The sequence below is a fragment of the Protopterus annectens genome, chromosome 5.part0 (assembly GCF_019279795.1).
Source record: "Protopterus annectens isolate FY-2018-M chromosome 5.part0, PAN1.0, whole genome shotgun sequence".
NCBI lineage: Eukaryota > Metazoa > Chordata > Ceratodontiformes > Protopteridae > Protopterus > Protopterus annectens.
In genome coordinates, this window is record NC_056735.1 from 115,906,302 (window position 1) to 115,930,272 (window position 23,971).

The 23,971-nt window shown below is 36.9% G+C and overlaps 1 protein-coding gene across 1 annotated transcript in view; it reads right to left on the reverse strand.

The window, feature by feature from the left end:
* Nucleotides 1-23,971, reverse strand: part of EPHA6 (EPH receptor A6) — a 4,848,151-nt gene that overhangs the window by 3,831,648 nt on the left and 992,532 nt on the right. The gene's annotated exons all lie outside the window — the stretch shown is intronic.

Here is a 23,971-nt window from a genome sequence, read left to right on the forward strand (position 1 = left end):
ATTGACTTATGAACTGTTGTTAATCTATTTGACTGTTTCAGCAGACAGACATTTTACTATTGTGCTAATCACAGGTGTAATACCTCAGAAACTCCCTGACAGACATTTTATTATTGCGCTAATCACAGGTGTAATACCTCAGAAGCTCTCTGACAGACATTTTATTATTGCGCTGGTCACAGGTGTAATACCTCAGAAGCTCCCTGACAGACATTTTACTATTGCTCTAGTCACAGGTGTAATACCTCAGAAGCTCCCTGACTTACTTCCATGGTTAAGCCTCACTACAGCCTCTGAAAACCCTTCTCTGTAAGCACTGGCATGGAAGATGTTCATGTATAAAACTGTGAAGCATAACTGTAAGACAGTGATAATTGCAGAAATGGAAATGCATATGAATGTGTTGATTAATATCCCATCAATAGCATCACTTTGGGATTCATTGAATGGATTCGTTTTTAGATTCAGAGCACATTTTAGATTGTTGCACTTCAGTTAATCATAACTCATTTGAGAGTTAGTTAATTGCTGTGGTGAGGAGATGGCATATTTCTGTTGCTGCTGTACATAGAAATGCTTGTAAATTGTTTTTGCACATTAATATTAAAAGCTTCTAACATAGTAAAAATGACTGCTTGTCTTGTCTTCTTTAAAGCTTGATGAAAAAGTGTGCTTGAGCAATCCTGAGTCAGGTATCAGGATCCTTATACATTGTATTTCTTGCATTTCACCTTTTCTGAGTCCACCCACACTGCATCTGGAGTGTCTGTAAGACTGTCTAGAAAGGATGTAGACAATGGATGCAATATTATGAGGATATACTAATAACAGTCATTCTGAAATTCTTTTTTGGTAGCTGGTGGTAACTCCACAACTGTTAAATAATATTTAGAATGATTATGGCATTACCACATATTCACCTGTTCATGTTAATAGGTAGATGCCATATTTTGATGGTTCTTGTATTGTGTTCAGGGGTTTTGCAACTTCTTCAACTCACCGACAGTGATTTGTCCTGGTGAAAATAATAGTGACATCTGAAATCAGCCATGCTTTTTCTTTTAGTCACCCTTCTTCTTCTTCTTTCGGCTTTTCCCAGTTAGGGGTCACCACAGCGGATCACCTGTCCGCTCATGATTGGCAGTGGAGTTTTTATGGTGTCGAGTTGCCAGCCCAGCACCCAACCTTCCACAGAAGGCACACACACTCACACCTAGGGCCAAATTAGAGTGTCCAATCCACCTACAGCATGTCTTTGGGATGCGGGAGGAAACTGGAGCACCCGGAGGAAACCCACGCGACAACAGGGAGGACATGCAGACTCCACACAGAAGGCACCCCAGCCAAGGATTGAACCAGAGAACCTCTTGCTATGAGGCAGCAACACTAACCACTGCACCACCGCGGCCGCACTCTCCTTTAGTCACCCTTACATTTCCTAAACAAGTACATTAGTTACTCATGACAGGATCCTCCGGTCCCATAATTCAAACTTAAAAATTGAAAAAGTAAAAATAGCCAGTAGCTGAAGTTATTCTTTAATGTCTGAAATTATTTCAAAAATTTCAGTCTATTTGTTCAGTATATTTCAGGTTGTAAATTTACAGCTGAAATTATTATAACATTTGACATAGTTTTCCTTTATTACTTTTGTGGCTGTTTTAAAATTTAATACTACTTTTTTGTTGTACTGATTTATTAATTAGGTAATCCCACTAGGTATTAATGCCTTTTGGGGTGACATGGTGCTCTAATGTAGTCAGTTAGCATGAAGAAAAGTATATATTTAAACCTAAAACTATAGAATAATGCTTATTTTTGTTCAGTTGTATTTATACTTGCTAACCATATAAGATGAATATGAACAAACACCACCAGGTGTTATGTGTGGCGCGTGATATAAATACCAGAAAGTATGCAAACAGAGACTGAAAGAATTAAACTCAGAACTACAAAATAAACCTTAATAACCCAATTAATAGCTCATTATTTAGTTATTTATTTATTTTAAATTTGTTGACTGGGATAGTCCGACTAGATACATGTCCATTTTCAGTGGAAGAACAGGAAGAAAAGCTCCATACTATATGCTTCATACATACTACAAAGAGGTTTATCACATATACATATATATATCACTTTTTACAATTTCCATAAAGACTTACATTCTGTAAGGATACAGCATCACTTTAATACAAAGATATTGGAATTTTAACCAAATTACTAATATATAGTCACTTAGAGGCAAGAAGTCCTCAAAGGCACCCAGTTGAGGGGATGGAAGTTAGTCAGGATTAAAGCAAGGACATAGCCATCGTGTTTTAAATAATTGCATAAGATTTTTCTTGAATTGGGGTAATGAGGACTCAGATGTTATGGCAGCAGGGAGTGAGTTCCATGTTTTGCCAAGTGAGTTGGCAAACAGAGCCTCCCCAGCTGAGCTGTTAGTTTTGAAAGTGTAAACTAACATTTTGTTGGCGGATCTGAGAGACTTGAGGTTTTGGTAGGGGGTGATAAGGCTATTAAGAACAGGAGTGTATTCGGGCTGGTAGAGAGTCTTGTGGGCAACAACAAGTTAGTTGACCTTAAGTAGGTTACGTAGTTCAAGCCACCCAAGTTGATACAGGTTAAAGACAGTGGTGGGGTCTATAGGCTGTACCAGTGGCAAATCTAGCAATGTGATTATAGCAGCTATCGTATTTGTTCAAGTCAGTTTTACTCAAGTTTGTGAATAAGGGGGAGGCATAGAGGAGGGTAGACAGTAGGTGAGTGTAGGCAATAACAGTCCTAGCTAGGGGAGTTAGGAAGTGTTTAATCTTGTACAGAGAGCCAAGTTTTTCATTAACAGTTTTAATTGCATGGTTAATATGCAATTCAAACTTAAGGTTATTGTCAAATATTACACCTAGGAGCTTGGTTGAGGGATCTGGAGAAATAATGGTGCCGTTGTTAGATATTATGGTGAAGATCAGTCTGGTGGATCTCTGAGATGCGGAGAACAGCAGCAACTTAGTTTTATTGGGATTTAATATGAGACAGTGATTAAGAAGCTCATTTTCAACTGTATTAAAAGCATTTTGGGATAAAGACTGCAACTCTGTTGGGGAAGTGACCAACCATATAACAGTTGAGTCACCTGTGTATTGAATGCAGGTAGCATCTGGGATGACCTTGTGCAGGTCGTTAATAAATATAGAAAATAAGAGGGTTCCTACAATGGTGCCCTGGGGGGCTCCAAGAGTGATAGGTAGAAGGGTGGATAGGTTATCCTTCCATAGGACTGCCTGTTGCCTACCACTCAGGTACAATTGAAATCACTGGATAGCCTGGAGTGTAAGAAAATGGAGTTCAGCATTTGTGTAAGTAGTTTGTGGTTTGCCACATCGAAGGCCTTAGAAAGGTCCAAAATGATGACTGAGGAAAGCTTTAACCCTCTTTGTCAAACTGTTAGAGTTACTGTTCATTTGACATACCCTCTTTCAGAGTAAAAAAAAAATAACAATAAAATAAAAACTATCTTCAAGCAGAGCAACTGGTAATACACACCAAAAACAAAAATGTAATAAAGAAATGTAATATAAAAAAATGTGTTCAGGTTATCGTCATTTTGGTGATAAGAAAAATATATTGGAATACAAAGAATTATGTCAGTAGCTAAATTTAAGTGCCACTATACCCCTAGTATTTGCATAAAGAAAGCATTAAAACTGGGTAATATTAATGTCATATTATATCAGGTAACTTGTCATGGAATTTTTATAAAGATATTTAACTCAAGATACATTGTGTTATAGTAGTTCTGAACATGTGTAATAGAGGTAATCAAAAGCACCTAAATTGTTATTGCTATTTCAGTAATTGTTGTATTACCCATTTTATGAACATTTCACTACAAGTATGAATACCTTGTCAGGGATATGACAAAAAGTTAGTATACCTCCCCATGAAACAGACTATTGGGGCTATAGGAACATAGGGATATCCCAGGATAACCAGTACGAGAAATGTACCAAGAAGAAAAAAAACAACGCATGGCTAGAGTGAATGGACTGGAAACCAAACAAGTACAGTGAGATATTAACAAGGAATTTCAGCCCATTTTCTAAGCAAACTAATGAGATGAAAAGATGACCCCACTGCTTCTTGTCTGATAACAACTAAGATGACCCCACTGCTTCTTGTCTGATGACAACTATTAAAGTTTTTTTCTGTTTCTTTTTAGTTTGTGTATAGCGAGAACAGAAATCTTAGCTTACCCCCCCCTTTGCCCCATGGCACAGAGGGAAAGGGGTTCTGACTGTACCCCAGATGATCCATGTTTGACTACCAGCAAGGGTACTGGAGGGACCAGGTGGGTAAAGATGGGAGGCAGTGACGAACACCAGTTTGCCCATTCCACGGGGAGGGAGGCTGCCTAGGCTGGCTGCAGTCACAGTATTAAGAACCTTGTTATCTCCATGCTAGAAGCAAAATGGCCTTGTACATGCACTGAGGAATGGACCCAGGCCCTGAAGGCAACCATTGTGGAGCTCACAAGGCTGCAGCAGGGTAGAGGGGGTTAGGGCGCACACTCCAACACCTTAGGATGCCACACCAGCACCCTCAATCTCCTCAGTAGTACTGAACATCACTTAGCCTGATCTCAGGAGAGGTTAAAGGGCAGCCAAGCAGATCATATGAACAAAGAAAGGGGGCTGTTGTCAGCTGATGGTCAACTGTGTGGAGGTAAGAGAGTGAAAAAAAAAGATAAATCTTCAACTTTAAAGGAAATCTCAGCAACGGTTATGTTGTGTACCTCTAATAGTTCAGATCATGCTGTCTGTCTTTCTGTCTTCACTTCTCAGATATACTTTACTTTGTATTAGAATTGCTTTCTGCTTGGACACAGTATCACATGATTCACACCAAAACTACAACACTTCACTCTAACATTCATTTTTGGAAGGTGTTAACAGACTTGCTAAAATAAACTTAAGATAAATATCTTTCCTGCCTGGCAACAGGACATTTTTTTTCAACCAGCTGCATGTCATTGCACAAAAGAAATCATAACATAAACCATACATTGAATTTCTAATTGCAAATATATTTTCAGAGGGAAGCAATCCCCCACACCATCTTCCTGGCTAATTTTTCCAACACCTATCTTGCACAGAGATAAAGAAACATCTGATTTTCCAGCATAGACAATTATTTCCTTTTTATCAGAATGCAGAAGCCACAGAAGATGTCATTTTGCTAGTCTCTTACAATGTTCTTAGAATCATTGCTTGCCTGCTGAACGTTACCTGAATATTGCTTGGTGGTTGTCAATATTTCTAGATTTATTCCAAGCCGGTTATTGTTCTTTAAGTATAATTTCATATATTATTCCTTTAAGTAATTCAATCAAAGATAATAACCCCACCCCCATTCATTGTTGTAATTTCATTTTAAGGGAGGACAATTTTTTTTCAGTCCCGCTGGAATGTTCCTGCAATTATTTTGCATTACTGTAACTTTTCTCAAGTGTTTTTATCTCAAGAATGTATTAGCTACCTGCTTTTATTTTGTTTTTTTAATCCTTCTTCACCATGTAACAATATTTTATACTTTGTATATCTGTGTGGAGCTTTTCTCTCCGGGCCTCTACTGAAAATGGAAATATATCCAGCTAGACTAGCCCGGTCAACAAATGTAAAATAAAATAAATAAAAAAAATTAAAAAAATTAGATCTCAGAGGACTATCATGCTTTTCTGAGTGCTATCCAATTCAACATGTCTACCTGTTAAAGTTTGAATTTGTTATTCCAGTGCACTTCATATAGGATATATCCTCTACAGAACTTTCTCTTAATCCTATTAGGCTCTGCTTTTAATAATTAATAAAACACGTGCAATATTTTTTCTCCCTTCTGTCTGCCAAACATCAGTCCTCCCCTGATGTGATAGAATGATTCCTTCAGAAAAGGGTGAGAAATGATCATGTACGATTGTCAGCCATGCAGCCATCAGGGTCTCTCCAAACTGAATAACAACAAAGATCTTTTTTTTCCAAAATCTTTATTTTGTATTACAAATGTTTAATAATACCAAAGATGTGGGTAGTATCATGGATGTGGTGAGGAAGCATTGGGACATACTGTTGGTGGATCCATATCCATCCATGGTATTTGGTGAGCCCACCTAAGAATAAGAGTCCATATGGAACTATCAAGTGTGGTAAATGTAATTTTTTGTGATTTTTGGGGATTCAGATTTCATTACATCATCCAACCCACACCACATTTCATTTTTTTTTAGGTGTGAGTGTAGTTAGACCTTTGTTTATTTGTTTATTACAATGTCTTGTGTCTATTCGCTATTCTCATTCTGTACAGATGTTTGAGGGACTGTGGGAGCATTAGTGGTACGAGCATTTTAACAATATTATATTAATAATGGTATGCATTGTATTAGCCACACAGATTGTACACATTTAGTTTTTTAGATTTAGTTAAGATTAATGTTAGAAGATTAATGGTACTAACAGAGGGCTATTACTGAGAGTAGAGAGAGAGAAGTTGAATGCTTGTTTGATTTTTTGGCCTTGGGCTCAGATTTAATGAGTTGGTTGCTAAGAACTGAATTTTTGTTTTAAGAACCTTAATTGGATTTTTTTTTCCGCTTTTGAGTATTTAAAGACATGAAACCGCAAGGTGAAAGCTAAACTCTGGTACCTGTCTATAATAAAGAAAACGGATTTTTTTTATCTTGACGATTTTTCTTGGAACAGCTGTATGTTTGGAGGTTGATGAGATATATCAGTGACATTTTATTCTATTACTTTTTGAGTTTTGTGTCGCCCCTTTCTTTGTTGTTATTTTTTTTTACGTTTTTTATTTTGATTTGGGCGCTTCCATGTTCTTCCATAACTCCTTACACAAGTTTAATAATAGTAACAAAAATGGTTACCTAAACGAGATCAACATATTTATTCTAAGACTAAAAACACAACAGGAAGTAAAGGCAATAACATATGTACAAAATAATATAAACTATATACAGAAAATGCTATACATATATATATATATCTATATACAATAAAATGCCAGAAGCCCCAAAAGGATGAGATTAAGTCATATCTATAAAGAAGAAGAACAAAAAATAATTTTTGAGAAAGACAATAAATATTATAAAAAGTAAGAAAATACATGATTTATAAGTTTGGATTAGTATTTAGAAGTGTTAGGGCATAAAGACAATTGAATTCCAGGAATTTATGTTAGATATTTATATTATAAGGATACAGTCAAACAGTTTATTCCAGTAATTGTCATAATAGGAATGTTTAGAGGAGGTTTGTTATGAATAATTTACATGTCAAAATATACTTAATAGCAGTTTATTTAAAACCGCTCCATATGATTTTGTATCTATCAAGCAAATTTTGGTAATGGAGAGTTTAGTGAAAATAGTGTGATTATGGATATATATATCTATGGGTCTACTTCTAATGACCTAAATAATCTATTCACAGGAAATAAAACCCGCCAGAAAAAAAACACACAACACAAAACCCTAAACACCAACACCAACAACACCATAACACACACACACTCACTAAACAAACAAACAACACACAACACATATCCACACATATAGCCCACCTCCCACCCCTAACCCGAAGGTCCACACACTCACTACCTCCTCCTCCCTGCACCCAACCCCCTAACCTCTATTAACACACACACACCCCAACCCGATATTAACCTACACACTCCCTACCTACCTCTCCTCACCTACCCAATAACCACTTCCACACCCACCCCCCCAACCTCACTACTAAGACACCTTACCTACCTGCACACCCTCCTTAACTCACTTACACACCCCGACCCAACTCTCCACACAAGCCTCACCTATCACACACCCTAACCCCACATCCCCTGACTATTTACACTCCGCCTCTCTGTCTAAATCCTCTTAGATCCTTCTTACGTCCTGTCCTTTAGCTATATCCCGCTACCCCTTCCGCCCGTCGATTCGTCAGGTCGCTGCTTCATTCGGTCCGTTGTCGGTCTGGCCTGTCGGGGATTCGAAGGTTATTCGGTCGTCGCATATATATATATATATATATATATATATATATATATATATATTTATGGATGAAGCCACGGTGGTGCAGTGATGGATGTCTTGTTGTGCTAATCCATTCAGGAGGGATATGCAATAATGCAAATTCCATGATAATGTTGACTTCTCATTACCCATTTTTTCTAGTTTAATTTTTATGGAACACCATAATTTGTATATAAACATTTACAACTCCATAGGATGTATAACAAATCAGCTCTTTGGAATTTACAAAAGGAACACTCTGGTGATGAGTTAGGGTAAAATGTATTGAGAATGACTGGAGTTAGATATGCGTTATTAATTATCATGAGCTGAGTGTAGAGGGCTTTTTCAATAGGTAAAAATTTAGAAGTTAGATTAATAAATTGAATTTGTTGCTTATAAGTAAATGATGTGTTTGGATTGGTCCAGTACTTGGAAAAATAACAGATTTTTGATATTTTATTAATGTAAATAGTCTATATGTATTTGACAGCATTTTCTTCAAGGTAACGGCTTTCCATAATTGATTGCATAATGTTATATTAGAATCATTAATATTAGGTTCATTTAGAAATACTGAAGTAATTCTCTTATTTGTCTCAACTATGGAGTAGTTTTTAGGATTACAGTGTATAAGGTTTTTCTTAAATCACTGTTCGAAAGGTTTCTATTTGTATAAAAAACCATGACAGATATCATTGAGAAGAGGGTAGTTAGAAAAGTTTAGTATTGTATTATATAGCTTTAGTTTAGGATTTAAATTAAGTGGTTGTAGTAACATAAATGAATTTTTAAATCAATCAAAGCTATTAAACTTTGAATGGTCTTTATCCTATGTGTTAGGAAATTACATAGTTTAAGATGTTTGAAATGTTATTTTTTAGTTTAAGATGTTTGAAATGTTATTTTTTAATTAAAGGTAATGTTTTTGGGTTGCATTCAGAATTACATACAAAATTGTACCATATTTTAACCCAAGTAGGCTTCCATAAATTATGTGCCATGCTGATAGACTCACAGGTTCATAGGTTGGTACTAGGCTATCGGCCCTAGGGCCTATACAAGCCTAGCCATAGCAATTCCCCAGATATTTCTTCCCACAATATGTACTTCCCTGAATCCCTGCCTAGCAGAGTGACTGACATGATCCCCAGGGTGAATTTCCTATCTCCCATCCCGTTGTCAAGGTTTCTTTTGAAGAGGGCCAAGGAGGCGCTCTGCTTGACATGTATGGGCAGTCTATTCCAGAGAATGGGGAGTCTCTGGGTCAGGAACCTATCCCTCCAGCATCTTTTGTTCATCATGATGACAAGGTTTAGATCCCTGGAGCATGTGGCCCTGAGGGATTGGGATTTCTGTAAGTGGAGCATGTCCAACACCTCAGGGCTGGACATGACCTTATATGTTAAGCAGAGATTGCCTCTGAGTAGAAGATATGCCACAGAGTATAGCTGGAGTTTTTTTTTAGGTGGTCAGCATAGGGCATCTGCTTTAGGCCTTTTATTCTTTTAGTGAGGTATTTCTGCAGCCTTTCCAGCTGTTGCAGATGTCTTGTGAGGTACATACCAAATGGGGTGTTGTACTCTATAATGGGTCTAATCAGAGATCTGTACAATGGGACAATGACCTCCTTTTTTCTGGATGAAAAGCCCTTAGTGATGAGGTGTGCCACATAGAAGGATTTCCTGACTGTTGTGGCAATGTGGTTATCGAAGGTGAGACCACTGTCCACCTGTGTCCCTAAGTCTCTCATCACACTTTCAGTGTTTAGTGTACTGCCACCTATCTGGTAATTCATGGGTACATGTTTTTTACCAAAGGGGATAACTATACATTTATTGGCATTAAGCTTGAGCCCATGGCTCTGGCACCAAGCATCTGTTTCTGTAAGGCTCCTACCCAAGAAGACTGAATGCTGTAATTAAATCAAATGGTGCTTCAACAAAGTATTAGTTTAAGGGTGTGCACACTTATGCAACCAGCTTATTGTACTTTTTTATTTTTTATATTTTTTCTCCTAATAGATTGTTTGTTTTTCAATTGCATTTTACAGGTTATATGCCACATTAAAAGTGGGAAAAGTTTTGAAATGATTTATTGTGGTCTCATTTTTTTATATCACAAAAACCTGGCATTTTAACGGGGGGGGGTGTAACCTTTTTATATCCAGTGTGTGTGTGTGTGTGTGTGTGTGTGTGTGTGTGTGTGTGTGTGTGTGTATATATATATATATATATATATATATATATATATATACAGACAGATACACACGTATATGTATATCGGTGCATAGAAAATGTAACCTCTAAAATATTTTTCTAATGTTTATTATTTTTTTTCTGTGATTGAAAGTATTTTATCATTAGTCCATATGCATCTCAACTCTGTATTTGCTTTGTGCTTTTCCTGCATGATTTATTTATTTATTTATTTTATTTATTTTACATTTGTTAACCGGGGGTGTCTGACTGAGCCAAAAAGACCCTTTTTCAGCAGAGGCCCGGGGAGAAAAGCTCCACAAAGAAAAATTAGAGACACATTTAGTTATTTCGACATGATCAGTATATACACAAATTACAAGAGACATGTTTTTACAGTGGTATGCGGCACATAAACAGTTACAGTGGAGAGAACAAACAAAAATATTAATTTTAAAAATAAAGGTAATTAATAGATTTGTGGTGTACAGCTGAAATTTGGAACATAGGTAGAATACATACATAGTACACAGGTACAGTACATACATTGTAGATTAGCCAGTGTTTGTGAGTAAGATTGAAAACTATTATCAAGTACTCTAGATTTAGTATGTATATGTTATCTGCTTTCACTAGCCTGGGGAGCAATCATGGCACTGCCAACTTTGCTTGAGATGTTGCCTGATGAGGTCTTTAAAGGAGGCTTTGGATGATGTGTTTTGAATGCTAGTAGGGACAGAGTTCCATTATTTAGCCACTGAACTACTATATAGTGTGTCTCCAAAGCTATTATAGCTGTTAGTGACTTCTAGTAGTAGTTTGCTTGATGATCTTAGAGGCCTTTTGGCTGAGTGATGTACTAGGTTTTTGAGGGTAGGACATTTATTGGGGAGGTAATAGATCAAATGACAGAGGCAGAGCTGATTGTAGGCTAGGAGGTTGGGCAGTTCAAGCCAGTGAAGCTGTCTCAAAGCAGTACAGTGATGAGTTCTATATGAGCAATTTGCAGCAAAGCGGGCAATTCTGTTATAGCAGGCTTCCATTTTGCTTAGTTCAGTTTTGTTGAGATTAGTCAGAATGGGAGATGCATAGAGTAGGGTGGATAAAAGTTGGGAGCGAGCAATGGCTGACCTTGTGTTGTTGATAAGAAATGGTTTGATATGGTAGAGTGACCCCAGTTTGTCATGTACATTTTTAATAGTTAAGTTGAGATGACTTATCAAATTTTAGGTGGGAGTCTATGGTTATTCCCAATAGCTTAGCCTGTGCCACTGGAGCAATTGGAGTAGCATTTGTGGAGTAGATAGTGAATTGACTGTTAGTGTTTTTCTTAGAACTGGTTATAATCATAAGCTGAGTTTTCTTTGGATTGAGGATAAGTTGGGCTTTAGTAAGGTAGTTTTCAACATCAGAGAATGCTAGTTGAGTTGTTTGCAGGAGGGTGAGAATATTTGTGCAGCACAGATTAAGGTAGTATCATCTGCATACTGAATTATAGATGCATGCTGTGTGGAGGTATGGAAGTCATTTGTGAACACTGTGAATAGTAGTGGTCCTAAGATAGAACCCTGTGGGACTCCTATAGTTATGGGCAGCTGAGGAGAGAGAGAATTTTCCCATTTCACAGCTTGGTACCTGTCGGTTAAGTAGCTTTGGAGCCAGGTAAGAGTGGAATTTGATAGAGGATATTGGTTTAGTTTGTTTAGCAGGATTTGGTGTGAGACTGTGTCAAATGCTTCTGACATATCCAATAAAAGATTTGACACTTGTAGGCCTTCATTTTTGAGATGGTTTACTGTGTCTGTGAAGCAGAGGAGGGCTGTAGTGGTACTATGGGCAGGTCTGAAACCATGCTGAGTAGGTGACAGGATGTTGCTGTCTAGGAGATAGTTTAGCATCTGGGTATGGATGCATTTTTCTAGGATTTTGGCCAGGGGGGAGAGTAAAGCAATGGGTCTGTAGTTATTAAGTTCAGTGGAAGTCCCACCTTTATGTATGGGTGTAACATAGAATATTTTCCAGAGTTTGGGCACATAGTTTTCAACAATTGATCTGTTTATGAGAGTGGAGACTGGGATAGCAATAGCATCTGCTGTGAGTTTCAAGAAATAGCTGGGGAGTAGGTCGGCTGCTGTTGATGAGGTGATGATGATAACTGTATATTATTGTTTTTAGATTATCTGTTTGTTTTAACTGTGGAGCTTTTCACCCCGGGCCTCCACTGAAAATGGATTTCTGACCCAGTGGACTTTCCCAGTCAAGAAATGTCAACACATAAATAAATAAATAAATAAATAAATAAATAAATACATAAATAAATAAAATGCAGACAGAAAGATTTTTGCAGAAGCAACATACCCACTGATTTTATATAAGCTATTTGAATTTAGAGCTGTTGGAACATGTAACACAGAAAATGTAATTTGTTTTGCTAACTGTGTATGCTGCCAATGTTTTTATATTGGTAAAACAAATAAAAAACTAAAAGAGAGAATAAGTGCGCATTGTTCTAACATTCGTAGAAATGTCCTTACAAATGCTTTGGCTAAGCACATAGCAACTGCAGGCGCTGAGCATAAATTCCAGTTTAGAATTTTGCAAGTTGTGTTTAAAAATAAAAAATGTGGGTGATTTAATAAATAAAACAGAGTTGGCCGAATATAGATGGATTAATTTTTCTAGAGCTGACCATATGCCAGGTTTGAATGTGAATGATAGTATAAAACCTATTTTAAAAGATAGACATGACAGAATATAAGCCTCGATGAGGCTCAGTTTTAAGATAACTTTTATAAGATGTGGGGCACTTTAAGGATGTAATTGCTGCTGTTATTAAGTTTGTACTTTGAGTGGCAGTGTGGTTGTGTATATGCTTGTGCTATGGTAGGACAATTTTATTAAACACTGAAGAAGAGTCTTTTACTTGAAAGCTTTGTTCTGCTATTTATGCTGTTCATGTCCTGAGCTATTAAACTATTTATCAAAAGATGTATTTGGACTGTTTTTTCCCGGAATTTTATATATAGATAGACATCTATCTATATAAATATAGATATATATATCTCTATCTAGATATATATGTATGTATATATATATATATATATATATATATATATATATATATATATGTGTGTGTGTGTGTATATATGCTAACTCTGAGATCACACAAACATGGAGTTAGGGCAAATTTCCCAATCCTTGCATTTGTGCAAGCTCACATATCTGTCATGTAATTGTCTAATCTGCTATTTGTAGTCAAATATACAGCTGCTGACCTAAAACACACTCTTTATAATCACTGGCACCCATATATATTTACGTAGATATTGCCTCCTCATTGAAAAGTACAGATGTTGAATAGAAATAGCACTGAGAGATCAAAAAATATATATTTTTTATTATTCTTGGGAGCTTCCCCCTGTATTCCTCAGGCTGCAAGGTAACCAGTACACCACTGAATTATTGTGGTACCTCTGAATCCTTTTGTCTTGGGGAAATGAGCAATTCCCTTGATCACTGATTTTAGATTCTGGAAGCTGTGCTCAATGGACTTTACTTTGTCAGGCTTGGCTTAATCTAATGCAATTGCTGTTCATGACATGGTTACCCTATGACTGAATGCATTTCCTGCATTACTACTGTTATTATGATTTCATAACTCACGGTAGAAATGTGCATCCTTGAGGGCATTTTTCCTTTCCCGGTGGTTGTGCTACCTTCGAGTTAGCACACTTAGGTAAGGCAGATGAGGAAACCTCCTGTAATGAACTGTTCTTCTATTGCAGACATTGGCTTTACAAGTGGCTATGTTGTCAACCATTTGTAATTAACAAATTAAATCTTGGGTGGGTTCGGAGTCGAACTGCCATGATGAATGAATTTGGCATACATCTACTACAGCATCAGTATCATTTTTCAGTTTTCTTTCTTTACATTCAGGATTGAATCAAATCTAGTAATACATTCTATCATGTCTTCTGTTTGCGGTTCTTTAATTAGTGCATCCTCTGTTGCAATACAGTTTCATTACCCTACTTGCGGACAGGCACTGAATTCTCGAGCTTCAGTTGCCCAAGGCTCCACTTGTTGACAAGTGGAATTCCTCCATAGGATTATCGCTTTTAGTGAGTTGGGCCTGAAATTATTTCCTTTCTTGGTGAATTTTCCCCTTCTTTGAGTTAGTGTGATCAAGGATTTGGTATATATAAGTTTGGGTGTGAGGGGCTTCCCTCCAAATTGGGGTGCAGGAAAGCTTAGCTCCCCTGCAAAAACACTTAAAATGTGTTTTTTAGCAGTTGTTTAAGTAAATGTAGTTTGGGGATTCCAGTCCTCAGTGCATTTGCTTCCATCAACTCATAGCAGAAGCATACAATTTGTCTTTTTCTATATCAACTCTGTTTTTGTGGCCACAATTGATTTTCTATCTTTGTTGTGTGCTTTCCAAACATATTTTTTATCATGTAAGAGTTGCATATGTTCATTATATTTGTTTATATTTATAAAATGCAAAATATTGCCTTTAACAAAAATGTAGATGCTAAAACATTTTCTGTTAACTTTACTGCTATGCAAGTTCAAGATCACACAATGACATGACAGAGTCTGCACCGATCTCATGAAAGCACATAATTCAGAGAAGTATGTTTTGGGGTTTGTCAGGAAATCATAACTAATAAAACATGGATAAGCATTAATTATTGCTGCAAAAATAATAAAACCAGTGAGCAGACAGAATAGTGAGGTAAACGGAATTTAATTTAAATGTTCAATCACCAACACTCCTGTTATGCTCCTATGATTCATAAAGGAAGGTTCTTCTTTGCCCAAATGTTCAAAGTCTCTGCTAAGATGTAATAGGATGAAAAATATGATCCACGAGACCAAATCTTGAATAAAAACACAGTTTTATTTCCTAGGACGACAAATAGTGAAGGCTTCTTCAGACTTATAAAATAGCACTCCCATACTTCAATTTAAATATAACTACCTCTAAGGTTATTGGTTAAAAACTTAATGACATTCAGACATTGTATGCTTGTACAAAACAATTAGCATACTTATGTAAACAAACACTCAAGCACAGTTTAAAAACAGTCCTTAAAACATTTCAAAGGACAACACAACATTCATGTGTAAATACATACATTTAAACATTTATGCCTCTATACTAACATGTTATATGTTGGACATTTGCACATCTTAGTTGATTCCCTTAATAAGTCCACCAGTTTTTTAAAATTTACTCTTAACTTTTCGTGCACTAGCATCTCTTTTTTAGATGTGGAAATATCTAGGCTAGATAATGGATTATTAAATACATCCATTCATAGGAAATTATGCCATAGGAACACTTTGCTTCATCAAAATAGTATGCACCCTGGTCACGTTTTTCATAATATCTTGAAAGGCCAGTTTATGAGAGCTTCTAGATATAATCCAATGGAAGGTGATTATATAAGTGAAGTAACAGAGCTAAAAGAGAAATTTACTGAAAGGGGGTATGACACAGGTCTGATTGAAAAGGTGATATCAGAGGTTGATATGTTACGTACCACCACAGCTAAACCATATTTTTTAGAGGCTGATAGGAAAAATGAAGGTACTATACACTCTTCTAAAGGAATAGTAAGACCTATTTTGAATTATACGAGAGATACAAAAATGTTAAAGGAACTATATGACAAACATTGGGATATCTTAACCTCTGATCAAGAAGTTAGGGAATTAGTAGGTCCAAAACCTAGTTTTGCATTTAAGAATAGACCTAATCTGAAAAGGTTATTATATCTTTAAATAGAATTAGTTACTATGGTCTTGAGTAAAACACCTACCTATTTTTTTAAAAATCCGTTTGATAACTTTGTTATTATATATTTGTTAGTTTTTGTTGTATTCGTCCATGTCTTCCTGTGGAGCTTTTCTCCCCGGGCCTCTACTGAAAATGGAAATATATCCAGTTAGACCAGCCCGGTTAACAAATGTAAAATAAAATAAATAAATAAATAAATGTGCTCCTAAAAAGGTGAAGATGAAAGAGAAATCAGATAATTTAATTAAGAACACTTTGCCCTGTGGTGCATGTAACCACTGTGGGTATATTAGTGAAGAAACTGTTTTTATCCACCCAGTTACAAATCAAAGGTATTATTTCAATACTGAGACTGACTGTAATAGTATTAACGTGGTTTATATAGCAAGATGTGTTGCATGCACATCATTTTATGTAGGCAAGACTAACCGAGCCTTGAAAGATCGTATTAGAGAACATAATTATAATATAAGAATAGGCTCTGATACCAATGCTCTAGCCAGACATCACCAGGCACTGGGAACACAACATACTTTTAAATTCCACGTCTTACAGAAAATATACAACAGCTTTAGAGGTGGGGATGTCATTAATTTGACGTTAGAATGTGAAGTGAGATGGATCATCAGATTAAGAGCAGATACACAACCAGGACTGAATGACAAGGTCCAAATTAAGTCTATCCTTAAGAACAGGAGAGTTTTTAGACCCAAGTAATAATATTAACACCATATTATGTGACCCCCAAAGATTTTTTAGCAAATGTTTTTTCCTATTTTTTATGGTAGTGTTAGTATAGAGGCATAAATGTTTAAATGTATGTATTTACACATGAATGTTGTGTTGTTGTCCTTTGAAATGTTTTAAGGACTGTTTTTAAACTGTGCTTGAGTGTTTGTTTACATAAGTATGCTAATTGTTTTGTACAAGCATACAATGTCTGAATGTCATTAAGTTTTTAACCAATAACCTTAGAGGTAGTTATATTTAAATTGAAGTATGGGAGTGCTATTTTATAAGTCTGAAGAAGCCTTTTGGCGAAAGCGCTCACTATTTGTCGTCCTAGGAAATAAAACTGTGTTTTTATTCAAGATTTGGTTTTTTGGATCATTTTTTACATCCTATTACATCTCAGCAGAGACTTAGAACATTTGGGCAAAGAAGAACCTTCCATTTTGGAACCATAGGAGCATAACAGGAGTGTCTTTAGCGTATGTTAAGGGAGAGCGTGCGTATGGTGATTGAACATTTTTGTGCTTTATTTAGACACGCTTCTCCCTTGCTTCGACTGAGTGCTGTACTTCTTTTTGTTGTTGTGTGGAATTTAATTTAAATTTGGTTCTAAAAGGAGTTGTTACAGAGCAAGCTGACTGCACATAATAGTTTATCTGACATTTCTAGATGTACATGTTGTGACTGTACAAGGCCATGTTTAACTGGTGTAATGGTGTGATAAAAAGTAGCAGTTACCATAACAAAGCAACCACTTGTTAAAGGTATACACTTCTCGCAAATGCCCTACATGGGAAATGATCCTTAGATTTCCTTTCACAAGTAACATGTCAAAATTTCAGCTCATAATTCTATCAACTAATAAATTACAGTTTCAAATATCTAGCTCATGGCATTCAACATGTTGTCTGGATATTGCAATTTACTTAAATGTAAGTAACTGTATCTCTCTCCTGGTGAAACAGTGGTAAATATAATCAGATAAATAATATCTCCAGGGACCCAATGACAGTATTATGTTCTACAAAAACTTGGACAAATTTTCTGTCCAGCAGAACATCTGAAGAACCACTAATTAATGTAATTACTTTGCAGTGTAATTAGAAAATTGTTTAAGCAAATTGATATGAGGGCAGGAAAATTATTGCAAATGAGAAAAGAAAGTAGGTTAACAAATAATTGGGTTTTCTGCCATTCATCAAAATGATTTGTGCTCTCTATTTTGGTGACAAGATTTGCATTACTGGTTGTCTTTTTTGCCAACTGCACTAATTATAATTTATACATATAATTTTTATCTCAGTTGGTGTCTTCCTTTAGCTATATATAAATCTGATACAAAGTCCTCTTCTTAAGAAATCTTTTTAATTAGCTGTGACACAATGTTTGAGACAGAATATTTGCTTTTCTTTTGGCTCAGTTTTGTTGTGATAATCTGTAAGAGATGTCAGAATTCTCTGAACAACAGAAAATGAAAGATGCTAATCATAAGTATTTTGTACAACAGTTGTTTCTTTAAGAATATAAGGATTACTAGCACCAGACAGATTATGTCCATTTCACAAACTAGAAATATTATTTGTAAAGTTTTATTCACTAAGTCATGAGAAAAGCTCAGGTAATCCATAACTATGACATCTATGCACAAGAAATAAGGAATAAATTCATGACAAGAAGCTGTTTTGAAGATATGCCTTATTTCATATAAGCAATATAATGAGTGGAGCAGTTCCACTGGGGAAACAAAACAAGCATGCCCACCACATCACTGAATACAAAGGCCCAAAAAAACCCACAAAGGTGAAATTTCAAACTGTAAGCATTGTTTGCAGAGTAAAATATTGTGCATATGTGGAGGAAATCGCCCCCTACAAAAAGATAAGTTCTGTAGTTACACAACCACATGAAAAGGAGGCATATTCAAAAAGAAAGGAATGACTCCTGGCACACAGAAACTTTACTGGAGGAATGAATCCTGGCACACAGAGACTTTACTGGAGGAATGACTCCTGGCAAACAGAAACTTTACTGGAGGAATAACTCCTGGCACACAGAAACTTTACTGGAGGAATGACTCCTGGCACACAGAAACTTTACTGGAGGAATGACTCCTGGCACACACAAACTTTATTAGAGGAATGACTCCTGGCACACAGAAACTTTACTGGAGGAATGACTCCTGGCACACAGAAACTTTACTGCAGAATGACTCCTGGCACACAGAAACTTTACTGGAGGAATGACTCCTGGCACACAGAAACTTTATTGGTAGTGATTTCTTATGGGAAATAGTCATTGTTTTGATATTTGATGTTTTGTGACTGATGGCTAAGGAATGTGTATTGATTGACGTGTAAATACATTATCTAAAGCTGCGCCCTCCTATTTCTTTTTGCCACTATCGGCATGTTTGTAACTGAGCGCAGCTCACATCTCACGTCTAACAGAAAATATATATATTCCATGTGATTTTGTGAACAGTGGCTGTGGAAGCAAAATGCATTGCTTTCACTGATTTGTTTTATCATACTTGCTAAAACTTGCAAGATATGAATTTCTAGTCACATCTAGTTTTAAACAATTATGCACCTATGGTCCTTAGGGTCAATGAAGGAGCATCCTACCAGTAAAGCACACATAACACATTTTTGTTTATTTAATATGTGCCATAAGAGAAAAATGTTGCATGACTGAATAGTAGTGGGCAAGACAGCCAGCATTATTTAAACATCAAAAGTACATTTCTTCCTGCACTGAAGAAATAAAAACAAACAAATTAAAAGTTGGCAGCAAACATGACAGATAGTTGGAATAACAGTCTATAACCAATGTCATGTGATTTCATTAATTCTGTTGCAGGTTTTCTAACTGCTTTAATAAAGCGGTCATAGAAAGAAAACCTTTGTGATCTTATAAGTCACGTACAGGGTCAATTATATTGTGCAGCTTAAGATGGAAACCACAAGGGCAGTCAGGAATGTTCTGTTGCATTGTACTGAGATTTGATTCATTGGTTCGTGTATACTAGGATAAGCACCACTGGGGCCATTATAAGCCAATCCCTGCAACCCAATTGTGACCCAAATATTTGATTTATATAGTGGTGATTTACTAACTACCTCTGTCCATCAGAGATCTAGCCACTCAACTAGCTGTGAATTGCTGATTCCCCATCCATTGGTCCAAGTTGCACTTAAATAGGGTTAGAGAGGAACTCTGTTTCATATGATGGAGATCCTGTTCAAAACAACATGATTTCTTTGATAAACATATCTGTCTCTCCAACATGTGTATCAATGCCACAAGCCATATTTAGGTCTTTTGATCTAGTAGTACTGATGCTGTTTCTTTTGCAGATGTGCAAAAGGTTCATCAGAACAAGGTCCAGAGATGCCTTGTACACCAGGTAAAGACCACCTCTCAGACGTCTGTATGATGCTGAGTAAAGAGAGAGGGCATTGAGTTTATCAGCATAGGATATTATGTTTACTCCCTGTATTCTTATAAGGAACTTTAGTGGCTATTCTAATTGCTGCATGTGTCTGGCCAGTTACTTACTGAAGGGGGCATTATACTCTTTGATGAGCCTGCTTGGTACAGTAGTACACTGGCCTCTCTATATCTAGAAGCCATGCAATTACTTATGAGTTAAGCAACACGAAAGGGTTTTCTTACTACTTTGGATGTTGGTCAAAGGCTAGGATACTATCTACATGAGTGCCCAGATTGCTGACTAGTGAATCAACTTTTAGGTGTGTTTTATTGATGATGTAGATATATGGGGTGGATAACTTTTTCAATAGGTATTATAATGCATTTCTTGATATTGAGTTTTAAGCCACAGCTTTTGCACTTAATGTCTGTCTGTGTTAGACCTTCTTGAAGGCTATTCTTATCTGGGATGATTTATTGACTGCTCCTAGTTTGCAATCATCTGTGAACTTGGATATTTAGAGGCCACTGACATTGTGTGTGACCTCCAAAATGTAGATGCCAAAGAGTAGTGTGTCTAACATAAAGCCCTAAGGGTCTCCACTGATGACCAGCCACTTTCTGGAGGTAGTTTCACCATCCTAACTTCTTGTGTCCGATCCATGAGCCAGCTACCTATCCAGTGTGCTATATAGGAGTTTATTCCTAGCTTCATTAGTTTGTTAACAAAGTTTTAGGCAGATCTAGTTAGGTAGTATGTACCAGTTTCCCCTCATCCATTGCCTTAGTGACCTATTCAAAGATGTCCACCAGGTTCAGTAAGCATAACCTTCCCTTGGCAAATCCGGACTGGGATAGAGCTAGTGTGTGATTTTCTATGTTCTTGTTGACAATTTCCATGATAATTCTTTATATGGCTTTGCAAATAAGTCAAGTGAGACTTAGGGATCTGTAGTTTCCAGGATCTGTTGAAGGCCCTCTCTTATGAAGGGGGTTGACCCTCACTGTCCTTCATTCTCATAGCACAAAGCCTGTTTTAAGACAATAGTTAAATAATGACTCCAAGGTTCTTGATAAGTCATATTTTAGACTGTTCATGAGGCACCCTGGAATGTTATTAGGACCCACTGAGGCTGTGTTCTTGGTGTGAGTGCACCCAGGACATTCAGGCACCCTGGAATGTTATTAGGACCCATTGAGGCTGTGTTCTTGGTGTGAGTGCACCCAGGGCATTCAGGCACTCTGGAATGTTATTAGGACCCATTGAGGCTGTGTACTTGGTGTGAGTGCACCCAGGACATTTAGGCACCCTGGAAAGTTATTAGGACCCATTGAGGCTGTGTTCTTGATGAGAGTGCAGCCAGCACATTTAGGCACCCTGGAATGTTATTATGAACCATTGAGGCTGTGTTCTTGGTGTGAGTGCACCTAGGACATTTTCCCTAGTTATAATTGGACAGATTAGTATTGAGGGTATTTCTTCAGAGGTGGCTTAGGGGGGTGAGAGTGATTATAAAGTTGGAAATTAATTTGTCTGCTAATGGGTTGACTAAATTGCCAGGGCTTGTGAATGTAGCACCATTAAACACCAGTTCAGCAGATTGCTGTGTGCTGTCCTTGAGGTTTCTGACATAGCTGAAGAAGGCCTTATGGTTATCTTTCCCCTGGGCTGCTATCTTAACCTCAAAGTTGGTTTTATTAGAGCTAATTAGCTCTCTTAGCTTTGTATTTAGTCTGACGAGAGAGTTTTTATCTTTATAGGAATTACTCTTCCTGATTTTTGATATATTTTTTTTCCTTTTGTTTTATATCTTGTTTAATTTGGGATGGGACATATGCAGCTTGTTTCTGGAGCTAGATCTGGGCTTATTTCTGGTAGGTACAGCAGCTTCTAGAAGAATTCACTGTAGGCAGCTATGTTCTCAGTGTTCTCGGGGTTTGAGGGGCATTGAATTTTGAAAAACCATCAACATTCCCTTCCTATTACTTAAACACACTTTACGAGTCTATTGACCATTTCTGAAATCACCATCGTCCCCAGTTCTTCCTTCTAACTACTATCCATACTGTTCTCACCACTTTCCCATATAATTTTATCTCTCAAATTTAGTAGCTCCTATAGGCATGACATTTCTAGTCAGTGTAAGTTTTTACCCATATTATCTTTAGTTCTGTTCTACTTTAAATCTGATATATAACTGTACTTTGAACCTTCTACTTGACAATTTGTTTTCTGCATGTATTTCTGCTTATACTTTAACCTTCTTTTGCCACTAACTCTTTGTACTTTAAACCTTCTACCTGACAAGACACTGCAATGTCTATTTATATTTTACATAAATTGTAACACTCCCATTTTGTCACTATTGTTTGTATACACTGCATATTGTCCAACTTGTCTTTGTAACAATTCTTCTCTTGTAATTTTCTTGTATATTTTATATGTGGAGCTTTTCTCTCCGGGCCTGCATTGAAAATGGGCTCATAACCAAGATGGACTTTCCCAGTAAACAAATGAAAAATAAAATAAAATAAATAAAATCACTTAATAAAAGGTAGTTAGCCTTGAAATAGTCCCTGTTACTGATTTTTCATGCTCTCTATGTAGAGATGGAGGGTTTAGGTGAGAGGTCATTCTTGGGGGATTGTTGGGGGTGACAGGGGAGTAAAATTGCAAATTCATTTGTACAGTAATGGGATTACTATATTTTCAGGGTCAGTAAATGCAGCACATTATCTACCAGTTCAGTATATTGGTGTGTGCTGCAGTTGGTTGATTTAGATATATTGGTAGGTTTGTCAATCTGACATTGTCTGAAAAAGGCACTAGAGTGGTGGATAATGCTTTAGCCAGCATTCAGAAGCCTAGGGGGAACATGTGCAGACCATCCTTGGCAAAGCAATATGGTCTGTTAATCATGTCCTTCCGTGCTGACAAATATTGGATCACCAAAGAATGACACCAGAAAGACAGCCAATTGTTAAAATCAGTCATCTTTTGCTTTTATTATAACATCAGCTTCAGTGATAGTAATATACTACTCAATGCTAAGCTTATACCAGCCTGAGACACTTAGTCTGACAGCTCCATAATGTCTCTCTCTTCATATAGTTCAAGGAGGTACATCTCAGGTCATTTACACCTACGTGGACTCTGATGGAATCATACTTATGCCTGTGGTGTAATCAGTTGTGTGAATACATGGTTTGTCACATCCTGGGTCCAGATGAGCAGCTAACAGTTACCTACTTCTTGGCAGCCAGAAGAGAGGGGAATTAGTATATGTTACAACTGAGTCTTCTATGAAAAGAATCCTGGGAAGTATGTTTCTTTGCCTTCTGGGCTTAGTGTTTCAGGCACCAATGAATGTGACTTTATGAGTGGTGCTAGGTGTTGTTTTTCTATGTGCCTTTGGGCTTGCTGAGGCATAGCTTTGCCAACAGGTGGTATAGGTAATTTTTGTTGTTTAGGAAGATTGCTTTTAAGTGCTTCAGCATACTTTAGCCTGTGTTTGTGTGTGGTGTGTGTGTGTGTGTGTGTGTGTGTGTGTGTGTGTGTGTGTGTGTGTGTGTGTGTGTGTGTGTGTGTGTGTGTGTGTGTGTGTGTGTGTGTGTGTGTGTGTGTGTGTGTGTGTGTGCATGTGTGCATGTGTGTGTGGGGGTGTCTGTGTGGGTATATGTGTATCTGTGTGTGTATGCTGTGTTTGTTATACGAGGTTG